Source organism: Orcinus orca, chromosome 5 (assembly GCF_937001465.1).
Source record: "Orcinus orca chromosome 5, mOrcOrc1.1, whole genome shotgun sequence".
In the NCBI taxonomy this organism is placed as follows: Eukaryota; Metazoa; Chordata; class Mammalia; order Artiodactyla; family Delphinidae; genus Orcinus; species Orcinus orca.
The window spans coordinates 16,608,685-16,615,475 of record NC_064563.1 but is presented as its reverse complement, the minus strand read 5'-3'; the positions used below and the strand labels follow the sequence as shown (position 1 = coordinate 16,615,475).

Genomic DNA, 6,791 nt, shown 5'->3' with positions numbered 1-6,791 from the left:
ATTGGCTAGCCTGACAAGCTTGACACTGAAGGTGCATAGCTGGAAAAAACAGGAATTTGTGATTGCTGTGAATATCACTGAGTTGCTGAATAATCACTCTTAAACCAAACTGTCTCCTGACATCTTGTTAACTGAGGTTATACATTTACTGATGCTTTAATAATTGGAGCTAGTGTTGCAGATAACCCTCATTGTTTATGAGGGAAAATACCTGTTGTTTGGGAGAAGCAAAATGTCACTAGCAATTAGCAGAAAATTTTCTAAAAAAACATTTTCATGTGGAACTTCATAGGGAAGGGAATGAACACTGGGATGGACAATATCCTCCAACGAGATTCCTATAGCAAATATAGAGGTAGGTTTGATAATACTTTTATGAGAACATAGACCCAAAAAGAAACTCCATGAGAGCAAACCATCAGGGCTATGCAATCTAGACACGTTTTAGTCATTATTTAAGTGAATAGTACAGATACTATCCATTTTATGGAAAAGGAGGAGCCTGGTGAAAACTCTGCTGAGCAGATAAAACATCCCACGTGCACATGGCCTTCGAACAGGAGGACTGGCAGGAAAACACAATAATTAACATTTATTACCACGGACCTTACTCTTAAGTCTTAACACCAGAGACGGAGGTTTGTTCAAACTTTATTGAGGCAACTTGGGGTTATCGGTTATCTAACTTCCTTCCTGCAGTGAGAAGGGAAGCAAGTCTACTTCTTTACTTGCTTTGTTGGTATCTAGAGGGAACTTAAGAATAAATGCTATAAACTGGAAAATATTTACTGAAAGAAACCTCTAAAGCACTTTCATCAGATCATGAAGTGGATAAAAAATCTCAATCATATGTTAGAAAGGAGGAAAAAGGAACTATAAACTTTTTTCAACACTCCAGACACATCTGAAAATGAGATAATACAGCGCGCGGTCCAAGCCAGCGAGAGGGCGAGCGGCGGTGCCTGCCGCTTGCTGCCTGCTGCCTGAGCCGCCGCTGAGCCAGTGTGCGTGCGCGTGCGCGGCGGCAGCCTCCGCGGAGATCCGCCGCGCATGTGGAGCGCTGCGACGACAAGGCCTCCGCCATGAAGGCGGTGACCGAGCTCAACGAACCTCTCCCCAGTGAAGACCGAAACCTCCTCTCTCAGGCCTACAAGAACGTGGTCGGTGCCCAGCGGTCTTCCTGGGGGGTTAGCAGCAGCATCGAGCAGAAAACCATGGCCGACGGGAATGAGAAGAAACAGGGGAAGGTTAAGGCTTACCAGGCGTAGATTGAGAAGGAGCTGGAAACGGTGTGCAGCGTCGTGCCGGCTCTGCTGGACAAGTTCCTCATCAAGAACTGCACTGAGGGCTTCACTGGTGGCGCAGTGGTTGAGAGTCCGCCTGCCGATGAAGGGGACACGGGTTCGTGCCCCGGTCCGGAAAGATCCCACATGCCGCGGAGCGGCTGGTCCCGTGAGCCATGGCCGCTGAGCCTGAGCGTCCGGAGCCTGTGCTCCGCAGCGGGAGAGGCCACAGCAGTAAGAGGCCCGCGTACAGCAGGAAAAAAAAAAAAAAAAAACTGCACTGATTTACAGCGTGAGAGGAAAGGTCCTCTACTTGAAGGTGAAAGGCGACTACTTCCGCTACCGGGCAGAGGCAGCTTCCGGCGAGGAGAAAAACAGTGTGGTCGAAGCTCCGGAGGCCGCCACGAGGAAGCCTTCGAAATCAGCAAAGAGCACATGCAGCCCACGCACCTCGTCCAGCTGGGCCTGGCGCTCAACTTCTCCGTGTTCTACTATGAGACCCAGAAAGCGCCGGAGGAGCCCTGCCTCTAGCCAAACAAGCCTCCGAAGACGCCGCAGGCGAGCTGGACGAGCTGGATTCCTATAAGGACTCCACGCTCGTCATGCATCTGCTGTGAGACAACCTCACCCTCCGGAGGAGCGACCAGCAGGACGAGGAAGCCGGAGAAGGGCCACGCGGGCGCCTCGGCCCGACGCCTACCCGCACCCCAGCACCACCGCCCCTTCCTCGCTCCAGTCACTCCGTAGCTAGTGCTGAACCTATCTGTATGGCAGGACAGCTACTCGGATCTACTCAGATCTGCTCTCCGCTCCCCCGGGAAGCAGTTCCGGACAGATTCATGGGCATTGCGGGACTGACGGTTTGCTGTGAGCCCACGGGAGCTTTCTTTTCCGATTGTGCAGACAGGTGCGTTCTGAAGGAGGCGTTTTACTCTGCCTGCCAAGCTAAGTGAAATGCAGGTGAAAGCAATGGGGAGGTTAGAACGGAGGATTAGCCGACACAGGCTGCAGTCGGTGTTTAAACAGTTCATTTAAAACAAGCTGATAGTGTTTTATTAAAGCAGTAAATCTGTGCATGCATAAATGAATTCACCCCTCCCACCTCTTTCTTCAGCTGATGGAAAACTGTTAAGGGAAGCTGAGATGGAGAGACCACTTGCTCCTTTCCATCAGCTTAATAATAAGCTGTTTAACGTGAGGTTTCAGTAGCGCCTTGTTTTGCCTCTTTAAATTATGAGGTGCACAAGCCTTCTTTTCAGTGCGATGCAGCTAAAGTTTTGATATCTGTAACTTTTTTTTTTTGGTTACTATTGTTTAAGAATCATGGATTTATGTTTTCTAACTCTTTGGCTATCGTCCTATGTGTCAGCCCATGTCAATCAAAATCGGTGATTATGAAATGCCACACTTCTAAATTAAATGTTTTGGAATTCATTGGGTAAGTAAGTGCTGCTTTGGGGGTATTTAAGAAGAAGAAGAAAATGAGATAAAAACCTTAGATGATTCAGTCTAGAATGTTAATAAGATTCCCTTTGTATCGCAGTGTCTCACACAGTTTATTAAAAAGTTGTTTATTGTTGAAATGAGACTACAGTTGACTCTTAAACAATACAGGTTTGAACTGTGAGGGTTTACTTATACACAGGTTTTGTTCAGTAAATACATGCTACAGTACTACATGACCCTGATTGGTTGAGTCCACGGATCTGGACCCCCAGATAGGGCAGACAGTGAACTTACATGTAGATTTTGGACTGTGCAGGGGTCAGCGCCCCTAACCACCTCCCCACCCCGAGTTGCTCTGGGGTCAACTGTAGTTAGTTAAAGACTAGTTACTCTGAAAATATTGCAGATAATATGGTTCATAGAGAGCTGCAATCCCTTATTTATTTTCTTGGAAGTCCCTTTTGAATTCATCCAAGAAAAAACTAATCTTTTGTTTTCTCTACACAGCTCCCCATCTAATCCTAACCTAGCTCATAGGTCAGGATTGTTCCATTCAGTAAGCCTTAAGAGAGCACATGCTTAGTGCCAGATGCCGTGACCAGTGCCGACAGCGCAAATCTGGACAAGACATCGTCCCTGACTTCAACAAGCTCAGTCAGGTAAATCTTAACATTTGTCTGCCAGAGATTGATGGGTACTTAACTGTCTACAATCATAATGAATCAAGAAACCGTTCAAATTCAATGATTTTGATGCTCTGACATATATATTCACATCTGTCAATTGAAATAATGTTAAATTTGAGAAAGAAATACTGAGTAGGTTCTACTCGATATTTAGACGATGTGGTCTGGGAGTAGGGGTGGGAGAATAGTGAGAGAAGAGAACGGAAGAATGAACACAAAAATGGAAGAGAAGTGTCTGAAGGCTCAAGAAATTTACAAAACTGTGGGAGGAATTACTATGTAGATAATTTTAATAGAAGACCACATCAAAGGGACAAAGAACAAAGTGGTAGGAAAACGGAATGGAAAACAGGGTGGGGGAGGGGCAATTGGGAAGGTGTTATGGGGTAAGTAGCTTTTTGACTAGGCATTGAAAGAAAAGTATGATTTTTATTACAGGTTAAATAGAAGTTCATCCACCACCACAGACATTCTCCCAGCTTTAAGCGTTACTCTTCCACTCTTCTAAAACTCTGCTTTGCCATCATTCTTGGCAGACATCATTCTTGTTCCACTGACTAGGTCTTGAATTTCTGACACTTAAGTACTTATAAGATTATCAGGAGGGAAGTTGCTTTTAATACCAAATTTTCTAGGTCATAATGGGATTTGGGGAAAATCCACCTGTCATGGGGGTTATTTGACCCTAAATTTATATCAGTTCAACTTTATACCACAAACTCATTCTACATAGCTTGAAAAATAGAATCCATATATCACATTTTATAGCTAAAAGGTACACAGCCAGCATGTGATCCAAATATCTTGAATTTAGAAATAGGAAAGCAGAAACCAAAATATGTTAAGGGACTTGCTGAAGGTCACATTGGAATTTCTGTAGAAGAAATGGTGCAAGAAATTGGGGCACAGGTGACCTCATTGTTTTCTCTCCATCCCACTCACCTTCCTTGATTTGCTTGGGTTCACCACTGATTCAAAAATTCCCAATTGCCAAGACACCGGACTCCATAGAAAGAGATTTGTTTGGGTGTCTTTACTGACATTCTGTATCTAGGAATTATTGTTGATGTGATAAAGCAGGAGATCATGTCTTTCACTGGAAACTTTCCACATAAATCGAAAAATGGTTTTAACATTATCCTTGTCTTTTTTCAACCACAACTTATGTATATTTTCCTGTCAAAAGGAATATGCTTTATGCACAAATTAGCATCTGTCTTGTTCACGATGAATCTATGTAATCAGTATAATAACAAGAGAAATGGCTCATAATTTTTGCCTTATGTTTTTTTCAAATTGAGAAATTAAAAAGCAGTGCCAGATTGCAGTTGAGAAATATGTTTAACTCCTGCAGCCACATACAGTCTTTATGGGAAGAAAAGTCCCATCTGTTTCCTCTGTAAATGGCACTCATGAGAGAAACACCAATTCAGGAATTCCTGTGATTTTATGAACCAAGCCAAAGCAAAAAAATACCAATGTCCTTGAAAAGAAATGATTTTTACTTTCTCTAGTCTGTGTCATATTCTCTGAAAAAAAGAAAAAAAAAAGGTGGACCAGATGATCCTAATTTCAAACAGTTTAGACCATTTGCTGAGTAATTAATATGCTTAAATATTAACAGTATCTCTATCTCAAGGGTTTTCTGCAGAGAAGTATTAAGTTGCAATATTGTGTCCTATGATTCCTATGTCCTATGTCCTATATCCATTCCTATGTCCTATGATTCCTTTATAATTCTCATATAATTTTAGCATGTAATAAAAACATTTATGTCCTAACATGTTAACATATAGTACTGATGTGGAGAAAATCATTGGCAGATGACTTTGTATCTATGGGTAGAATTACAATCATTTTCATAAATATTATGTGATCATTTTTATTGCTAGCCACGTATCTGCAGTACAATGACAGAAGGTAGATAAACCTCCAGTAGGAAGTAAGAGGCCAGAAAAATACATTAAGTCAATAGAGAGCTTTGAAAACATAAAAACTAATTAAGTCAGGATGTTAAGAAATAGATATCTCCTATGAATTATATGAACATATCTAATTAATTCTTACACTCTAATGCTCTAATATACGATGAATGATTTAAAATTCTACATGTTCAAATGGAACTACAGTTTGTTCTTTGAATGCGTGAACTGTGTGACCTGATTGTGAAAAATAATTTACTGCAATCTAAGGCTGCATTGCGAAGAGTATAATATTCAGAACAAAGGAGATCAAAAGTACTCAAAGCACATCAGGAAAGGCAGAGCTCTTCTTTGTATTAGAATGCCAGCTAGTAAAGATTAAAGGGATAAAATTAGAAATGTGCACCTGCCAATGTAATAACTGATGAAGGCAAGGGTCATCAATAGATGCTAAAACTATAGGTATAAATCTTGGAGAACAAGATAATCATATAGTCTTAAATTATTACCTCACATATTGTGGATTAATTACAAAGGAGAATACTGACCTTTATAAAGGAGGGTCTGGGAACACCATGTTAAATAATGGTGATCAAATGACCAAAATGTTTGCCATCAGTAATGAGACCAACTGATACCATGCTCCTCTTAATGTGATAGAATGATAGGACACAACTTTACCTATGTAATATTCTTGTGAAAATGTTTAACCTGAATTTAATAATGAAAAAGCAATCACATCAGTTCAAATTGTGGAACATTCTATAAGACACCTATCCCAGAGTCTTTAAAAAAGAAAAAATGATCAAAGAAAAAGAAAAGTGAGAGAACTTGAAGAAGGTTAAAGAGACATAACCACCAAATGTAAACCATGGTCCTTTGTTGGATCCTGGGGCAGGGAAAAAAAGAAACACCTATACATAACAATTGGACAGTTGGGGGTATTTGAATGTTGACTGTATATTGTCATAGCAATGTTACATTGGATGTGTTGATGGTATAGTGGTTATGTGGGAGAATGTTTTTGTTCTTACAAAATATGTGCTAATATATTTAGGGGCAATGTGTTATAATGTCAGCAACTTAATATCAAAGCTTCAGGTAAAAATTCATATATTTATATACAGACAGAAAAAAGTAAATAAGTTAAAATATTAAAATTTGTGAATACAGGTGAAGAATATGCAGGTGTTCAGTATAGCATTCCTTCAACTTTTCTCTAGGATTATTATATTTTTAATTTGGATAAAAAGAGTACATCAGGAATACTGAGTTCAATTCTTTTTTTTTTTTTTTTTTTTGGGAGGGGGGCGGTATGCGGGCCTCTCACTGCTGTGGCCCCTCCCGCTGCGGAGCACAGGCTCCGGATGCGCAGGCCCAGCGTCCACGGCTCAACGGGCCCAGCCGCTCCGCGGCATGCGGGGATCCTCCCAGACCGGGGCACGAACCCGCGT

The 6,791-nt window shown here is 41.6% G+C and overlaps 1 pseudogene; it reads left to right on the top strand.

Annotated features, from left to right (window-relative positions):
* The first annotated feature begins 1,022 nt into the window (after positions 1–1,022).
* On the top strand, positions 1,023–3,724 carry LOC125964482 (14-3-3 protein gamma-1-like; annotated as a pseudogene).
* Positions 3,725–6,791: the final 3,067 nt, after the last annotated feature.